Raw genomic sequence first — 18381 nt, forward strand, 5'->3', positions numbered from 1 at the left:
GAAGAAGAAGAAGAAGAAGAAGAAGAAGAAGAAGAAGAAGAAGAAGAAGAAAAAGAAGAAGAAGAAAAAGAAGAAGAAGAAGAAGAAGAAGCACTGCTGGGAGACTGAGAGAACCACAGCTATTCACAGGCTGAGGGCTAGCTGAGGGCTTCCTCCTTTCCTGGCGCTGGCAGTGGATGTGACTGCCCTCCCATTTCCCTATCTCCTTTCTCTGGGCATGCTGGTGACTCTTGGCATCTTTGGGGCGAAAGCTGGTTTGGCAGGTGTCAGAGGACAGGGAGTGAGGTGCCAAGATCCTGGATGGGACTCCTCATGGACAGAATCATTGGGAGAAGAGGGGACAATAAAACAAGCAAAGAAGCACCACTGGGTACTTGGGGATCCCCAGTCTTCACCAAACCCTCTTGGAATTCCCTCTTCCTCCTGTCTGCATCGCCTTGGGAGAGTTAAAGACAAATCCTAGCTGGTATCAGTCCCCATTTGTCTCTAGCTGCCTGCCAAGGCAAAGCAACTTCCCATCTACCTCATCGTGTGTGTGTGTGTGTGTGTGTGTGTGTGTGTGTGTGTGTGTGTTTGGGAGTAGGGGGACCCCTACAGAATCTCTCTCCCAAGTCTCAACAATTCAGGGATAACAACAAATAAGTAAAATTAACTTTTTCTTTAAGAAAACACTTCTATGACCCTGGCTGAAGTGACTCGGTTGGTTAGAGCAGTGTTTTTCAACCTTTTTTGGGCAAAGGCACACTTGTTTCATGAAAAAAATCACGAGGCACACCACCATTAGAAAATGTTAAAAAATTTAACTCTGTGCCTACATTGACTATATATAAAGTAATTCTCTTGAATAGGAATCAAATAAACACAAAGAAAGTATTTTATAATTATTTTATTATGAAATATTAAGTAAACAAAATAGTGAAAAATTATAAAATTCTTGTCTTGTCTGCACCTACGGCACACCAGGCAACATCTCGCGGCACACTAGTGTGCCGCGGAACAGCGGTTGAAAAACGCTGGGTTAGAGCATTGTCCTGTGCACCAAAAAATGGCGGGTTTGATTCTGTCAGGACACATTCCTTGGTTCCGGGTTTGATCCCTTGTCAGGTCACACACAGGAGGCAGCTGATTGATGTTTCTCTCTCTAAAAATATATATATATTAAAAATAAAAATAAAACACATCTATAGTTTCCTGTTCATGCAGCTGAGAACAGAAGAGCCCAGGCTGCAAAGCCTAATGAGTTTTCCAGGGAGGTGCATTGCCTACAGCTCAAGACAATGAGCAGGCAAGACAGCCTGTGCCCAACTTGTCCACTGTGACTATTGCTCAGAGACGGTCATAGAAGAGAGAGTTTCAGATGTGTGAGGAATGACCCTCAAGACAGACGAAGCACTCAGATTGTCTTCCTTCCTTAAAGCCTCCTCCTCACTCCACCCCATCTCACTTCTCAATCACAATTTCCAACCTGAGTGATTTCCAGGCTGATGACCCCATCACACCTCCTGCAAGGGGTAAGCAGAGGACAGAGTCCAATCCCCAGTCCTTCCTCCAAAGTTTATGAAAAGGGAACCTCGTCAGCAACTCTCCCTCCCAACTCAGCAGGTGCACTGTCAGCACCTCCCAACTCCCCCTGTGACATTGTGCTCCACAGAGGAGTAAAAATAACTGCTTGTTGGAGAAATGGGAGAGCCCTGACCTTTTCCCATTGATCCCCCTCCCCCCCTTTGGTTTCAAATATCTGCAGCCCCTGTGTGTTCAGAGGCCCCACTGAACTTCCTCCGTGGGGCCATGCCCTGATGTCTTTCCTCCCTTCTCAGGAGATAGAATTTTTGTAACCCACAGGCTAAGTTTGCTTTTCTCCTCTGAGGAACTGTAGGGAGTTGACTGAACACACAATATTCTTACATATTTCCTAACTCCTCTTAACTGCCTTGTGGACAGGCATTGTTATCTCCATCTCACAAGAGAGAAACAGATATTTTGAAAGGTTCAGTGTGCCCACGGCTGCTGAAATCCCAAGTCTTGGAGCCTCAGGTTGGATTTCTGCCTGACTCTAAATTCTGTGCCTGGCTCAGAGAATCTAAGACTGGAGGTTTGGGGTGCGGTGGGAGGCAGAATCTCAAAGCCCTGTCTTTCACTCTTTTTAGGGAGCCCACACATTAGGAGTATGAAAATACACACTTCAAAGAAAAAGAGAGAAGAAAATATACTGTCCCTTAGAGCAATAGCTTTAAACTTTTTAAACTGTCACCCACAATAAAAAACAACAACACACATTTTATAGCTTCACCCAGACCATCACATAAATATATATATATATATATATATATATATATATATATATATATATATATATATATTTATTTATTTATTTATTTATTTATTTTTTGGTATAGGTATATACCAAATGTTTTAGCAGGAGTGATGCATTCTGATATATTTTGTTCTACTCTAGTGTAGTTCCCCCCACACACACACTTTTGATGATGATTTTGACCCATGAAATAGATTTCATTACCTACCAATAGGTCTGAAAAATGTTGCCTGAAACCATCAACTCCACACTCAGAGATGAGCTCCCATACACTCTTGTGTGAAGAGCCAACTGGGTTAGTGCCCAACACACAGTATGTGTTCAGGAAACACTTGTTAAGTTTATGGACTTTTTTAAGGAACCAATAATCCACAGGTTAAACAATTTGTTCTGGGAACTCTCTAGTTTGCTTTCTGTAGAAGAGATAATCCTAATTTCAAACCTCAACAAACAAATCATTTAACAAACACGAAACTATTATAGAAGTTGATTCCTGGTGTTGAAACCAGACAACCAATAGGTCTGGGCTGCCTATCACTACTTGAGTCAGTTAAGCAGAGACAGGGTTGAGTCAACATATGGGCATTTATTCCAGTAATGCAGACAGTTTGAGAGTCTGCAGGTCACCCACCAAACTCTGCACTGCTCTGCACCTCCCCCCCCCCCCCAACACACACACATAAACCAGATACTTATATTGGGTAGAGCAAAGATTACATGAGGAAGTAGGCATAAGAAATAAGAAGGGGTACACAAAATGAGTACTATTACAGGCATGGAGAAGTAAATATATGTGGGCAGGATTCCATTGTTTGGGCAACAAGGTTGTTAATCTTTCCATGATAATAGGATGGGAATGAGTTGACTCCCAGTCCAAGGTTGACTCCCAAGTTGGGGGGCAGGGACAGGAGGAGGGATGGCAAGGCATATAACTCCCAGCCAGGCTATAATGTACTTTCTATAATCAAAACAAAACAATTACAGTTAACAGAGCATGATTAATATTTCTTACTAGAGGCCCGGGCCACAAATTTGTGTACGGGTGGGGTCCCTTGGGGTGGCCTGCGGGAATCAGGCCCCAGCTCATGCCCCCAGGGTCACAGCCCCACAACCCCACTGGCACCCCGCCATAGCCTAGCATTGCCTCCTCACCTGCTCCACCATCCCGCCTTTGGGGTGATTAATTGGGGCCAGGTCCCACACCTGGCTCCCTTAGCACCTGGAAGCCAGGCCTTTCCCTTCCCCACTTCCCTCTTTTCCCCCCCTTCCCCTTCCCTTGCCATCTGTGGGACTATCCATACTGCCCCTTGGCAGTCAGCTCATAGCAAGTGGTCAAACTCCCAGTCTCTGGGTCGAATGACCACCTGAGAGGACAATTTGCATATTAGGCTTTTATTATATGGGATAACTATAGCTACTTTCCATTATTCCATTTTTGCCCCTAACAGTGTGAATCTAGACTTAAACACTCTAAAATAAAATACTAGAAGGTAGATATTATTCTACAAGCATGGGATAAGGGTCTGTTCTATGCTCTGCACTGCCCTAGGGGCTAGAGATAGAGACAGATGAGACCCACTCCTGCCCTCAAGGAGCTGGGCTGTGGTGGGAGACTGAGAAGTGAAGCGAGAATTACAATGCAGTGTGATGAGGGTGGCACAGGCTGCCATGGGAACAGAGGGGAGTTTGTTTCCGTGGAGCTCAAGCCTATACTTGAAAGACAAATAGTAGTTAGGCTGGAAGACAAGTGGAGGAGGGCTACATCTGACAAAGAGAATAACGTGCAAAGTTGTTTCAGTCACAGTTGATTGTCCCTCTATAGCCAATCCACGTGTTTCTTGTTGGCAGCGCTCCGATTTTAGGGGGCAGGGCAGGGAACTATCTATTGCTATTCCATATAATTCAGGAGAAAATCCTGATTAACATAAACCAATTATGATGGTGGCCCCAGGCTACTTGCCAGTTATTAGTCTAGAAATGGGTGTAAAACCAGAGTCTGACTAATGAGATTTGAGGGCGTTCTTTTTGGAAGGGGACTTCAGGAAAAGTTTCCGTGTTCTTAAAAAGTCACTTCTGGCCTGGCTGGTGTGGCTCAGTGATTGAGCGTCAGCCCATGAACCAGGATGTCACTGGCTTGATTCCCGGTCAGGGCTTGTGCCTGGGTTGTGGGATAGATTTGTTAGGGGCAGAAATAGAATATTGGAGACCAGCTACAATTATAAGAAATATTAATCATGCTTTGTTAACCACGATGGTTCTGTTCTGATTAGAGAAAGCACATTCTAACCTGACTGAGAGTTGTATGCCCTGGAACATGGGAGCTGACGTTGGAATGCAGTCCATCCTCCTGTCTCAAGAACTGCCTATCTTTATGGGAAAGATTTACAACCTCGTGGCTGACTGAAACAATCTAATCCCGGAGGCACCTGCTCTTTACAACCCCTGACCCCTATTACCTATAATCTGGTCTCAGGGCACCCAGAGGCACCCACCTTCTGTGTCCACTCCCTCTACCCCCAGCCCACATGATTTGTAACCGGTCCTGATTATACCATGCCTACTTTCCCATGCCTGTAATTCCTACTTTCCCATATAATCTTTGTCCTTCTACACAATATAAGTAGCTGATTTATGGGGAGAGGCAGAGCAGATTTTTGTGGATGACCTGCTGCTTTCCCATACTGCCAGAATTACTGGAATAAACACTCATATATGATTCAAGCCTGTCTCTTCTTAATTGACTCAAGTAGTGACAGACAGCCCAGACCCCTTGGTTGTCCAGTTACAGTAGGGAGCATGCAGGAGGCAGCTGACAGATAATTCTCATCATTGATGTTTCTATCTCTCTCTCCTTCTTCCTTTCTCTGAAATCAATAAAAATATATTTAAAAAATATAAAAAATAAATTAAAATTGACTCATGATAAGAAACAGCCCTTCTTTTTCTACTGGATTCCATACTATCTCAATGGGAAGCCATCTTGTGACCATGAAGTAATCTACTTGGTGAATGGCAGTGACCTTGGTGTATAGCTAAATTATCCCAACCCTAGAGCCACTTTCTCCCAGAACATGATGTCATGTAAGAGAAAATATTTCCTTATTGTTAAAGTCATTTGAGTGAGGGTTTTATGTTAATTGCAGTCAAAATGAACCTAAATTAATGCAAAAAACAACAACAAACAAAAAAAAAACAAAAACAAACCTGAGATATGTAAAAGGGTTTTGTGAGGCAAAAAATTGGAATACAAAGACCAGATAATACTATGCTACAAATATTAGCCTCAATATATAAACATATAAATAACTCAACCTCATTCCTAAAAATAATTGCACTTTAAAACTGCAATGAGATGCCATTTTTCACTTTCATATGGACATACCCTTTTGTTGCTGATGGAACTATAAGTGATATAAATCTATGAAAGACAAAAACTTTCAAAACTCAAAGTGCACTTGATCCAACCACTCTACTTCTAGGTATTTATCTGACAGATACATTTTCATGTGCACAAAATAACATGCATGAGAATACTAGTTATAGCATTGTTTGCATTGTGTCCAATGCAAAATGGACCTAATAGTCCATCAGTAGGAAACCAATTAATAAAACACATTATATTTATATTGAATTATATGCAGCCATTTAGAGAATGAAACAACTCTATATGTATTGATGTAGAAATACATCAAATAAATAGTAAGTGAGAAAAGCCATATGCTGAATAATACATAGTGGTTTATTGCTCTTTGTGTGTGAGTTGGGGGTTGGGGTAGAAGGATATTTGAAAATGCAGAGCCGTGTCTGGAATGATACACAAACTGATAACATTAGCTGCCCTAAGGAGGGGAATTAAGTGGAAGAAAGTCAGAGGAGGAAGGGAGACTGATTTTCACTATATGCCTCTTTGAACCTTCTGAATTTTATGCCATTACACATATTAGCTATTAAAAATGATTCATTAATAAAAGGGGAGGTTAACCCCAACAATAAGAGAATACCTTAATTGAAGAATATCACTAGATATTAAACTAGAAAAGTTTTATTTTTATAAATGCAAAATAGTATATAATAATTTTTATTTTAAAATGTTAATAGAGATAGAATAAGTCTTCTTGGCATATTAAAGAGTACCTAATGTTGTACATCATATTAAATTATAATTTTGTAGAAGCTGTTGTCAGTCCTTGCAGATCACAATAAGATGTCTCCTAAGAAACTGAAAATAAAGCTAATCTCAAATTAAATTAGTAAGATCCCCTCATCACAAATGTGATTAGTTATACATGGAGGTAAATCTAGAGATTGTGATTTGTGACTGAAGAGGCTGAGAAGGGGCAGTCTTCCTGTCTAGGTGCTCTAGGAGCAATTTCAGGGAGTCAAGAGAAGGGTACAACAGTAAACAAAAACTTGGACCCTCGCTGGAAAAGGATCCAGTACATACAAGGGAATGAGTGAGCCAGGCACACTCACCAGTGCCCCCTAAACACAGCTAAGCAAGCTCCCATCTACACTTCCAGGGCTGTGCCCTGCTTTAGCTGAGAGACACTTGAGACCAGCTCACTTCTTAGTCTGATCCCACGCTTCCAAAGCATCTCTCAATGATCTGGCTGCCCATGAGATCAATCTGATCTATGGTTAGGCTAACGTGAGCATTCTGGTCCACCCAAATATGGTATTTTATTTGTAAGTTACTAAACCTTGATGTCCCATTTTGTTCCAGTGCATCTCCCCCTGTCCCTGTTATCTCCCTGCCCACACACCCCATCAGCTAAAGACCCAGTTGCAACTGCATTGCAAGCCAGAAGTATCTTCTGAAAACACTTCTGTGGACATCTGTCCACCTCAGAGCCTGTTTCTATGGAACCCAACCTAAGATACTATGCATGCAAATATATATATATATATATATATATATATATATATATATATCCTTTTTTTAAATGTGTGTGTGTGTATATATATATATATATATATCCTTTCTTTAAAAAATGTATGTGTATATATATATATATATATATATCCTTTCTTTAAAAAAAAATATATATATATATACATTTTTTTAAAGAAAGGAAACCACAAAACCTTCCATGACGTCTGAGAGATGTAAATGAATGAAAAAATAAGAGGTTCCTAAATGAGAAGCCTAAATATTACATAAACATCTATTTTCTATTATTTAAGTTACAGATTTAACAGAATCTTGATTTTTAAAAAAGCAGTAACAGCAAACCCAGAAGGATTTTAAACATATAACAAGGAGAGGAAGAAAAATTCTAAACAGGTAAGAAAGAAAATGTATTGGGGGATGGGAGTGAAGAAATAATGAGAGTGGAGTAGACAAGATCTATTAAGTGGAGTGGACAAGATCCCTAGCCAGTTTTGCTCAGTGAATAGAGCACCAGCCTGCAGACTGAAGGGTCCCAGGTTTGATTCCAGTCTAGGGCATACGCCCAGGTTATGGCTTGATTCCCAGTGTGTGGTGTGCAGGAGGCAACTGATCAATGATTCTTTCTCATCATTGATATTTCTTTCTCTCTTTCCCTCTCCCTTCCTCTCTAGAAATCAATTAAAAATATATATATCTTTTTAAAGTAAATACCTATAAAATAACAAAAATAAATGTAAGAATAACAGATTTCTGAAATATAGTAGAAAGGTCAGAAATATATACTAATTTTCATGAAATTTTTACTATGTGATGAAGATATCACAATACAATGAGATAAAGGTTTTTAAAATATATTTTTATTGATTTCAGAGAGGAAGGGAGAGAGTTATCTATATATATAAAAAGCCAGCGATTGGAACACTGTAATGACAGAATGACGGGTTGCTATGTTGTCCACTGCGGACAGTGAACCAGCTGGCCAACCTCCCCCGAGCCAGCCCTGCCCCTGATTGGACTCTCCCACTCCAAGGGCTAGATGGCCAGCCAACCCCCTCCCCCAAGACCTGCCCCCCAAGCTAGCCCCCCCAGATTGCACCCCTCACCCCAATAGGGGCAGAGCCAGCCAGCCCACCACCCACAGCCCCTCCCCATGGCTGCCCCACCCCCAATCAGCCCCCACCAATCCAATTGGCCCACAGTTCCTCCCCCCAGCCAGCTCCACCCCTGATCAGCCCCCCCCACACTAATTGGTTGGGGCTGGCAGGCTCACTGCCCACAGCCCTTCTCCACATCGGTCCCCCCAACTCAATTCAGGGGTGGGGCCCACAAGCCAATTGCCCATGCCCCCTTCCTCCAGCTAGCCCAGCCCCAATCAGGCCCAGGGCAGGCCGGCTGGCCAACCTCCTGCTGTCTCCTCCTCTTGACAGGCCCAACCGCGATCTGCCCCAATTGTGGCCGGGCTGGCTGGACCCCACCCATGCACAAATTTGTGCACTGGGTCTCTAGTGTGTGTGTGTGTGTGTGTGTGTGTGTGTGTGTGTACATCTATGATATATACACATCAATGATGAGGAAGAATCATTAATTGGCTACCTCCAGCACAGCCCCCACTGGGGATTGAGCTTACAATTTGGGCATGTGCCCTGACCAGGAATTGAACCATGACCTCCTGATTCATAGGTTGACGCTCAACCACTGAGATATGCAGGGCAGGCAATAAAGATTTTCCAATAAATGATGGCAATAACTGATCAACAATTTGGGAGGAATAGAATAATTTACACTATATATCAGAATAAATTCCATTTGATTTAAAGATAAAAATACACTTAAATCTATGACCTCCAAAGAAAATAGAATTTAGTACTTATCAAAACACTAGTGGTGACCCTATACTATTACTAAGAAAGGCAATAGTATTACCATAAAAAAAAAAAAAGATTAAAATAGTTGACAACATTAAAACGTTTTAAAAAAATTTTTAGTCCTGGCTTTTTTTGGTTCAGCAGATAGAGCGTTGGCCTGCAGGTCAAAGGGTCCCAGATTAGATTCTGGTCAAGGGTATGCACCTTGGTTGCTGGTTCCTCATTCGTAAAATAACAAATATTAGTAAATTCACGAAACAATATTCAATCTTACGGGTTATCAAAGAGAGGCAGGTGAAAAGTATGGCATTTTTTTCCCACTAAATTAAATTAACTTTACTAAATTAACCTTCTCCAAATTAAAATGCAAATTCCCAAATCTGAAGCCAGTGATATTGACACCTCTATTCGTTATGGGTACAATAAATCAATGACATCTATTTAAAAATGAATTAAAGTCCTAAAAGTGTTCATGCCTTTTGATCTAATACATTCCTCTCAGTGAATGAATCCAGAGCAGAGCAGTAGAAGCATGAAGTTATTGCCAAAGTCCAGGCTCCCTTCCTGACCCAGCCTCCCCATCTCAGGACTTCCAAGACCATGTTCCCATGTTTCTGCTATCCAATACAGTAGCTAGTTACTAAATATGGCTAACCAAACTGAGATGTTCTATAAGTGTGAAATACACACCAAATGTCAAAGACTGATTGTGGAAAAAAGAGAAAAATAGATCATTAATAATTTTATATTGATTATATGTCAAAATGATAATATTTTAGAAATATTCACTTCAATAAAATATATTATCAAAATTAATTTCATCTATATACTTCCTTTACCTTTTTAAGTGGCCACTAGAAAATTTTAAACTACCTATGTGGCTCATATTCTATTTCTTTTGGACAGTACTATCTTAGAATTTCCTGAACTTTATGTGACCAATATCTTGGGAAATCACCTTTATTTCTAATTAGCACCATTTTTTGTATCTAGTGTCGTGGCAAAGCTGACTCCCTCCCTCCCCACCACTAGAAAAAGGAGGAGGAAGGTTAAGTAGATGGCTCAGAAGAGGAAAGGGCCTTGCCATAATTATTGTCCCAATGCCCTTGCTTCCATGCCTGAAATGCTGTTGAAATGGAAGGAAGTTACCTCTTCCCCAGATTTATATCCCTCTGAGGCCACATCCCTCCACCTGAGTCCATCCATGATGCCATCAGACACATCTACAAATGTTAACAAGTCATATCACACCCCTGCTTAACATTCTCCAATGGCTTCCTTTATAACTTAGAATAAAATCCACATGCTTGCATTGGTCCCAAAGCCCACAGGACCTGACCCTTCTCTCTTTGCCCTCCTTTCTCCTCTCTCTCTCTCTCTCCCTAGGCTCTAGCCACACCAGCCTCATTTCACTTTCTCAGCCTGGCCATCTTCTCTCCTTCTTTAAGTCCCTTGTATGTTCCATTTCCAACCTAGTGGCCACTTTCAATCTTATCATGTATTACAGTCATAGCTTCCTGAAATGATTTCTATCATATCATGTATTTTATCTCCTCATTACAGTCATAGCTTCCTGAAATGATTCTTGTTGTGATTCCTTCATGGCCAACTGCCTTTCCTCCACAGGGAAATAAACTCCACGAGAAGAGGAATCCTGTCACCTGTTCACCATAGCATCCCAGATCTTACAACAGTGCCTGTGCATAGTAGAGGCTCCACAAGTGTTTGTTGAACAAGTCTATTAAAAAAAATGCCAAATTAGTCCACTTACTGTTCCCCAAATATGCTTTGAATGTTCTTTTCTCAAATAAAGTCTTGCCTCAAAGCATCTTTGCTTTTGCTGTGTCTTCCCTTCTGAAGTCTATATTGCTTTTCTAAAATCATGTGCTTTCAAATACCTCCCAACTCAAAAATATTTGATAATATGGATCTTTTTAAAAATCTCACATAAGAAGAAGCCCAAAAGTGCCAAAGTTCCAGGGTTGGTAACTCAGTGGCTTTTCCAAACTTCCCCTCTACCAGCTTCAGCACAATGGCTTTCCTCTTCAATGTTGCAAGATAGCCACTGCAAACTCAAGCACTATATCCTTACAGGAAATCTCAAGTCCAGAGCATCACAGATAGAGAATTTCCCAGAAGTCCCTTCTGCAGAGTATGCTTTTAAGTTTCATTGTCCAGAATTGTAGCACATGCCCATTCCTAAACCAGCCTATTTCTAACCCAATTACTGGCAAAAGCAAGGACTTTCCATGATTGGCCTAAAGAATCAAGATGCACCTCCCTTGTGCTGGGTGTGTTCCTGGTCCCCTGGAATAGAGGTTGCTAAAACTAAACAAAGGAGTAGGATTGAGGTAGGGGGGGTGGGGGGGAGCCCGTGAAGACAAAATGGTCTCAGAATAAACCACGGAGAGTTTTTACAAGCCACAAATCCTACTAGTTTTTCAAAGTGCAGCTCAAATGTTGGGTCTTTCATTAATCCTTCTCTGATTATCTTAACCAGAAGTAGCCACTTCCTCCCTCCTCTGAGCATACCACCTCGAGTTCAGGTAAAAAAGATTGGAGCCATTCCTAATTTCTCTCTTTATTCATAATCTTGTGCCTTAGCTATCTTGTTTATCTTCAGAATCCAACTTCATCTTACCACCCTTGGTCCTATCACTCTGGTCCAAGCTGCCGCCACCACTTCTCCCCTCGGTCATTGCCATGGCCTCCCCACTGGCCTCAGGCTTCTCCTCTTCAAGCACGAGATTCTGTCCTCACACGGAATAATCCTGCCAATATGTAAGTCAGGTCCGTTCTCTGCTCTGCTCAACACACTCCAATGGCTTCAGAAGAAAAATCCTTATCACAGCCTGCAGGGTGCTCTGTGTTCTACTCCTGTCACTTCTCTAACTTTATTTGTACCCACACCCTCTTACTCACTGCCCTCTAGCCCCACTGGCCTACTTGTCCTTCTTAGACCACACCAAGCACACTCCCTCCTCAAGGCCTTTGCACTTGCTATTCAGTTTGCTTGGAAAATTCTTCCAGATATCCAGATGGCTTGCTCTCTCTCCTTCTCCAGGTTTTGACTCAAATGTTCCTTAACCGACGTCTCCTCTGACCTCCTATCTGAAAAAAATCACCTTATTCCGCTTCATTTTCCTTCAAAGCACTTGTCACAAGTTGATGTACGATGCATTTATCCACTTATGCTCTGTCATGTCTCATTAGAACCTAAGATCCATGTTTTATTCACTGGCTTAGCCTCAGTACTTACAACAATACATAACATGTATTGCTCAATATGTATTTTTTGAATAATTGTGTACTCCTTTAACCTTCGTTATCTTTTTGGTTCACTTGCCAAGGTCTCAAGCTGTTTTCTTTGCTTGTGCACACATCCTGTCTCTTTAATGGGAACATAAGCTTCTCAAGGGCCAGAGCTGAGCACAAAGAGGCCCTCAGTTTATGTTGTTGGCAGATTTGGAAGCAAGGTACATTAGGGTGATAACGGCTGTTGTTTTACCTAATCTGTACTTGGCAGGACCCTGAGAAGATACCGTATGGGACAGGGTAGCACATTTAGGAGAAGGTGTGGGATCTGGGACTGTGCCTTAGAAGAGGGTTCAAGTTAACTCCTTGAGGAAGAGAAGTCAGCGTCTCTGATATTGAAAGGAGAATACAGAGACACTTTTCCTTTTCTCCTCCTCACCCTCCACCCCCCAGTCTCACCAGGAACTGGTTTTTCCAAGTTTATTTACAACCTAGCAGTTCTTTGAAACTGTATAGGGCTTCTCTCATTAATTGGTGGCAAAGGTCTCTACTTAACAGATGCTAAACAGAAGCAGGACACAGAAGCCTGATTTATGGTCACATGAAGTCATTGCTCAAATTTAGGTCTCGCCAGGTGCCATCTCCCCAGCCCCAGCACACTCCAACCTCCCAAGTGCACCGTGGAGGTCCCAAGAGGGGCATCTGAGCCCCAGGAGACAGACCCTGTGAGCTCTTGCTCCTGCCTATAGTTTTCTCAAGCTAATTCTAGCAGCAAGACCATTTACTAAACTCCAGGGAATCGGGCCACTTTCAAATGTCGATAGCAGTACAATTGCCAGAGGAGAAAAGGACGAATGAAGGGACTGAAGACAATGTTTTAAACAGAAGAAGAAAAAGATATCATTTGGATTCGCACTAAGCCAAAGAAGCAAATGCCAGGAATAACTGCGAGCATTGTTTGAAGCCAAGATCTGAGCAGAAAAGATCCAGGTGGAGGAGGAGGCAGAAACTGAGGTGGCCTGAGGACACAGAGCGAGTGCCCCAGGGGTGGGGCAGGAGGAGAGGGACGTATTTTAAGCAACCTTAAAAGTCTCATTTTAGCACAAAGCAGGAAATGAAAAGCAGATGGGTTGGTTTGGAACTTGTTTACACATTATTGGCCTCTGTGAATCTTCCAGAACAGGCAGAGTTGGAACCACAGAGAAAGGATATTTTAGGCAAATAGAGACAGGGTCTCCATTCTGAGAGCGTGGGGCGTCTCTAAATTGAGTCATCTTGAGAAGCAGGCATTTAGGCTGAAGGATTCTCATTCTCCCAGTCTAGGGCAGGTTCCGGCTAGAATAAATGCTGATTTGATTTGTAGTACTGATTTGCTTCTACTTCAGGGAACTAATAATTAATATACCTTCTCTCTAGGTCACACCACACTGAGCAGAGAAGCAAAAAGAGAGGCCTGGACATGGGAAGGATACAGAATGGTTCACACCAAAGGTCCTGACATTTGTAAAAGGCTTGCTAAAACACAAATTTCTGGCCCTGCTGAAGTGGCTTAGTGGTTGGATGTCGACCTCTGTGAACCAGGAGGTCATGGTTCTATTCCCGGTTAGGGCACATGCCTGGGTTGCAGGCTCAATCCCCAGTGTGGGGCATGCAGGAAGCAGCTTATCAATGATTCTCTATCATCATAGATATTTCTATCTCTCCCTCTCCTTTCTTCTCTGAAATAAATAGAAATATATTTACAAAAACAACAGCACAGATTTCAAGGTCCTACCACTGGAGTTTCTGCTCAGAGGAGCTAGGGTAAGGCCCAATGGCCAGACACTGGAAGCATTTAGCGATTAAAATATACTGATGGCTGGAACCGATTCCCAAAGATTCTGATATTAATGGAAAAAGGGCTGTGACTTAAGCATTGTTTAAAGCTCTCTAGATATTTCCAAGATACAATCAATACTGAGAACCATTGATCTACTGCTCTTTTACCTGCCATCATCATTATATCCTCAGTTTAACTGACCAATAACAGCTTCAAGGTGGTTAGGACCATAAGAGACCAGGGGATCCAAATTAGGCAACCACCTAGATTTGGGGAAAGACCTTTTTTTTTTTTTTTTTTTTTTTTTTTTTTTTAAAAAAGGCTCTCTGAGACACAGACTATTAAAAATATATGTAAATGCATACAGTACAATTATCCTTTTATGTAATCTGCCCAGGAAACAGTGCTCCTAAAATATGTTCTGTAAGTAAATTGCTGCTGAAAAGCAGCAAAAATAATCATCTTTAATGCTTATCGAGCACTTATTATATGTTATATAGTCTTCATGGTGTATTCATTTTAAACTAATTTAATTCCCACAACTCAATGGTATGGGTACTGTCATCATCCCAATTTAACAACCAAGGAAACTGAGGCACCAGGAGGTGAAGTAATTTGTCTCAAATCACACAGTGAACAAGTTCCAGAGCTAGCTCTGGAACTTTGGTGTGCATCTGAATTACCTACACAGGCTGTTCAAAACACAGATAATCAGGCCTCATCACAGACCAAATGGATCAGGATCTCCTGAGTGGGTCTTCATCAAAATTACTTTTAACAAAATCCCTGGAGAATCAGCTGTTTACCCAGGTAATGAGACTACTGTTAGGATTTTAAATGAAGTCTTGAGATAAATAAATAAACAAACAAATATATAAAATTAAGACTTTGGAATTAGATTATTGTAGGTTTGATTCTTTCTCTACCACTTATAACTGGAATCTTTGAACAAGAACAAGTTACCTATCCTCTCTTTGAGCTTCCAGTTTTTTGTCTGCAAAGGAGAATGACAGTACTTAGTTTGGGGATTGTCCTGAGGATTACAAGGGTCTAAGGAACTCAGCGCAGTGATAAGTTCATTGCCAATACAGTAGAAGTTCATTCTGGGACATTAACCAGGTCTTCCCTGATACTACCAATACTGTACATTCCATTGCTCTCTCCTGCTCTGCAGTCCAAAGCATACTCTGCTCCAGGGAAAAATGTGGTTGCTGTACAAATGGGATACCAGGCAAAAGAAAGTCAGTTCTTAGTTTCTGAGATTCAAATGAGATTACTAAACACAAGACCTAGATTTGGAAGAAAAGAATTTCTGCACATTTACAAAATACTTGGGCTTAACCAGCAGACAAATAAGGCTAGCCTAAAAGAATCCCTTCCCCTTTCTCCGTCTAAGATAACCAGCCCTCATGTACTATGGTGGGATTACCTAGATTGTAGGGATGTGTGGTTTCTAAGACAAGCCTCAGCCTCCTGTTAACTTTCCAGGATAAATCCCCCTGGAAGACAGGGAGCTGTGGTAGAATGCCAGCTAAGCCATAAGGTAGAGGTAGAATTGGAGGTAGAATGCCAGCTAAGCCATAAGGGAAGAATGGGAAGGCTTGTGGCTACTTGCTATTTAGGGAGAGCAGCTAACCCCACAGTAATATGGGGTCAACAGAGAAGAGATGGTTATACAGAAGATAGGGAAAGAGAACCCAATGACAACTTTGTTTTCTGTGGCCCCAAAGAGGGGTGGGAGTGTAGGTGGACCTCCTCAAGTCCTGAGAAAGTCTCAGAAGTTAGCTGAGAGTGACAGCCAACAGCCCAAAGGAGTCACGCCATGCAAGAACAAACATACCTGCTGGCATGAGCTAAGCAAACCAGATGGGAATGCAGCTACCTTAGAGCAGCGTTTTTCAACCCCTGTTCCGCGGCACACGGATGTTGCCTGGTGTGCCGTAGGTGCAGACAAGACAAGAATTTTATAATTTTTCACTATTTTGTTTACTTAATATTTCATAATAAAGTAATTATAAAATACTTTCTTTGTGTTTATTTGATTCCTATTCAAGAGAATTACTTTATATATAGTCAATATAGGCACAGAGTTAAATTTTTTAACATTTTCTAATGGTGGTGTGCCTCGTGATTTTTTTCAACACAGTTTTTCAACCTTTTTTGGGCAAAGGCACACTTGTTTCATGAAAAAAATCACGAGGCACACCACCATTAGAAAATGTTAAAAAATTTAACTCTGTGCCTATATTGACTATATATAAAGTAATTCTCTTGAATAGGAATCAAATAAACACAAAGAAAGTATTTTATAATTACTTTATTATGAAATATTAAGTAAACAAAATAGTGAAAAATTATAAAATTCTTGTCTTGTCTGCACCTACGGCACACCAGGCAACATCTCGCGGCACACTAGTGTGCCGCGGAACAGCAGTTGAAAAACGCTGCCTTAGAGGATAACGCTGGACCAGTGGGGAGGGATCCCATAATCAAAGACAAGATGGGGCAGCTATTCATCGCAGAAGCTATCAATTCAGATACCTGGTATTATGTGTCCCCGCGCCTCACTCTCCTACTACTGATATTGCATCTGCAGGAGAGCAAGGGAGAGTGTGTGGGTGTGAATTAATCTCCTTGGTAGTTATTAGATTAATTTTTCTGTATCACACAAAATGGGAGTCTGGGATAAAAATTATGTTCTGCTTTAGAAAATCAAAGGTACAGATGTACACATCTGAAACTATCTTGTAAAATTAATATCTACTAATTAAGGCTATCAAGTTTCCTAAAACTCAGCAAGACATCTAGCATGACTCCCTAAAAAGTAGCACAACAAACAATATAAAATGGATTTAATCAGCAGATATCTTTGGAAATGGCCCAGTGTCTATGATGAGAAATAAGTTTTTAATGACTTATTTTAAAAAATTGAAAAAATAAACGTTAAAGAAAAGGAGAGTTGAAGCTCAGCGGTATGCAGCATTGTCTGGAGGAGAGAGATACTTCAGGTTCTGGGAGGCATCTTTGAGTCAAACATCCAGCATTTCCATGTTCTATGCAGTTGCTTTTGTACAATTTGGCATCCAACCATCACCAAATATGAACAAACTTGGTTTTCCAAATTCCTAAAGAGAGCAGTGCAGATAGTAGGCTGAAAGGTTCTGATACATGGAAAGGTGAGCCCTGCCCTGTATATCCACACATTGGCATTCTGATTTATAAATAAGCCAATGGTGAGTTAATTAACGGAAGCTTCCTAGATAGAGCTGCCAATTTACCAAATACAAATACTGCAAAAGACTTATTTATAATAAAAAATTATTCATTACTCATCTAAAATTCAAGTTTCATTGGGTACACTGTATTTTTTTCTGTCAATGCTACTACAGCCTGCACACTGTCAGGTGAACTGATAAAATGAAGGTCCTACAGATGAAAGGCTGAGGACCAATTCTGGCTGTGAGACCACCTTAACCAACAATGTTACGCACAGAAGGCTCACCTAAGCAATCAGCTCAGAGTTACCTGCCAGGGTTAAGATTAGAGTCTCTCTCTCTCTCAAAATCTTTATTCACTCAAATCCTTCTCTTCATTTATGCACAAAGTAAATACGGTCCCTAGGTCTTTGTTACCTATTAATTCCAAGACTAAATTTACACCTTGGACAATAAATGCATGCAGTGGAAAGCCACTTCTTGGTGGCATCCAAGGAAATAATTAACATTATCAGCAACAATATTATAATAGATATATTGTAAGATCAGTTGCTTCCCTGCAGTAGCTAGTTAAATATGAATTTTTATTAACTTTTAACAAAGAATTTTCTGTTCCTTTACCTGAGTAGTATCTTCTCCCTGACTCTTGCCCCAGTCATAACCATAGTCTTTACCATCCGTTGCACACTGGGACCCCAGCCTTCAGATCACTTCATAGAAAAGTTGGTTGATGGGGCTCCGTAGGGTCACTCTGTTTGTGCCCAGGGAAAAGGAAAGCAGAAGAGTGCCGCGGAAGAAGCAGAGAAGCAGATCTGGTTTCCGAGTCAGTGGGCAAGAACAGCTCTTTCTCCTTTTCAATCCAGCTATCCTTTGTACACTAATATATTACACTTGATTGTGGCTTCCCTTTGTCATCTTCTAAAGAGGTGTCTACTCATAGAGAGACAATATTGATTCTTTATCCACAGACCATTTGGAGCTAAGTTCATGCTACTTGACCCAAGCAATCATTAAGCTCCTCC

Source organism: Pipistrellus hanaki (genome assembly GCF_964339955.1).
Source record: "Pipistrellus hanaki genome assembly, chromosome: 1".
Lineage (NCBI taxonomy): Eukaryota > Metazoa > Chordata > Mammalia > Chiroptera > Vespertilionidae > Pipistrellus > Pipistrellus hanaki.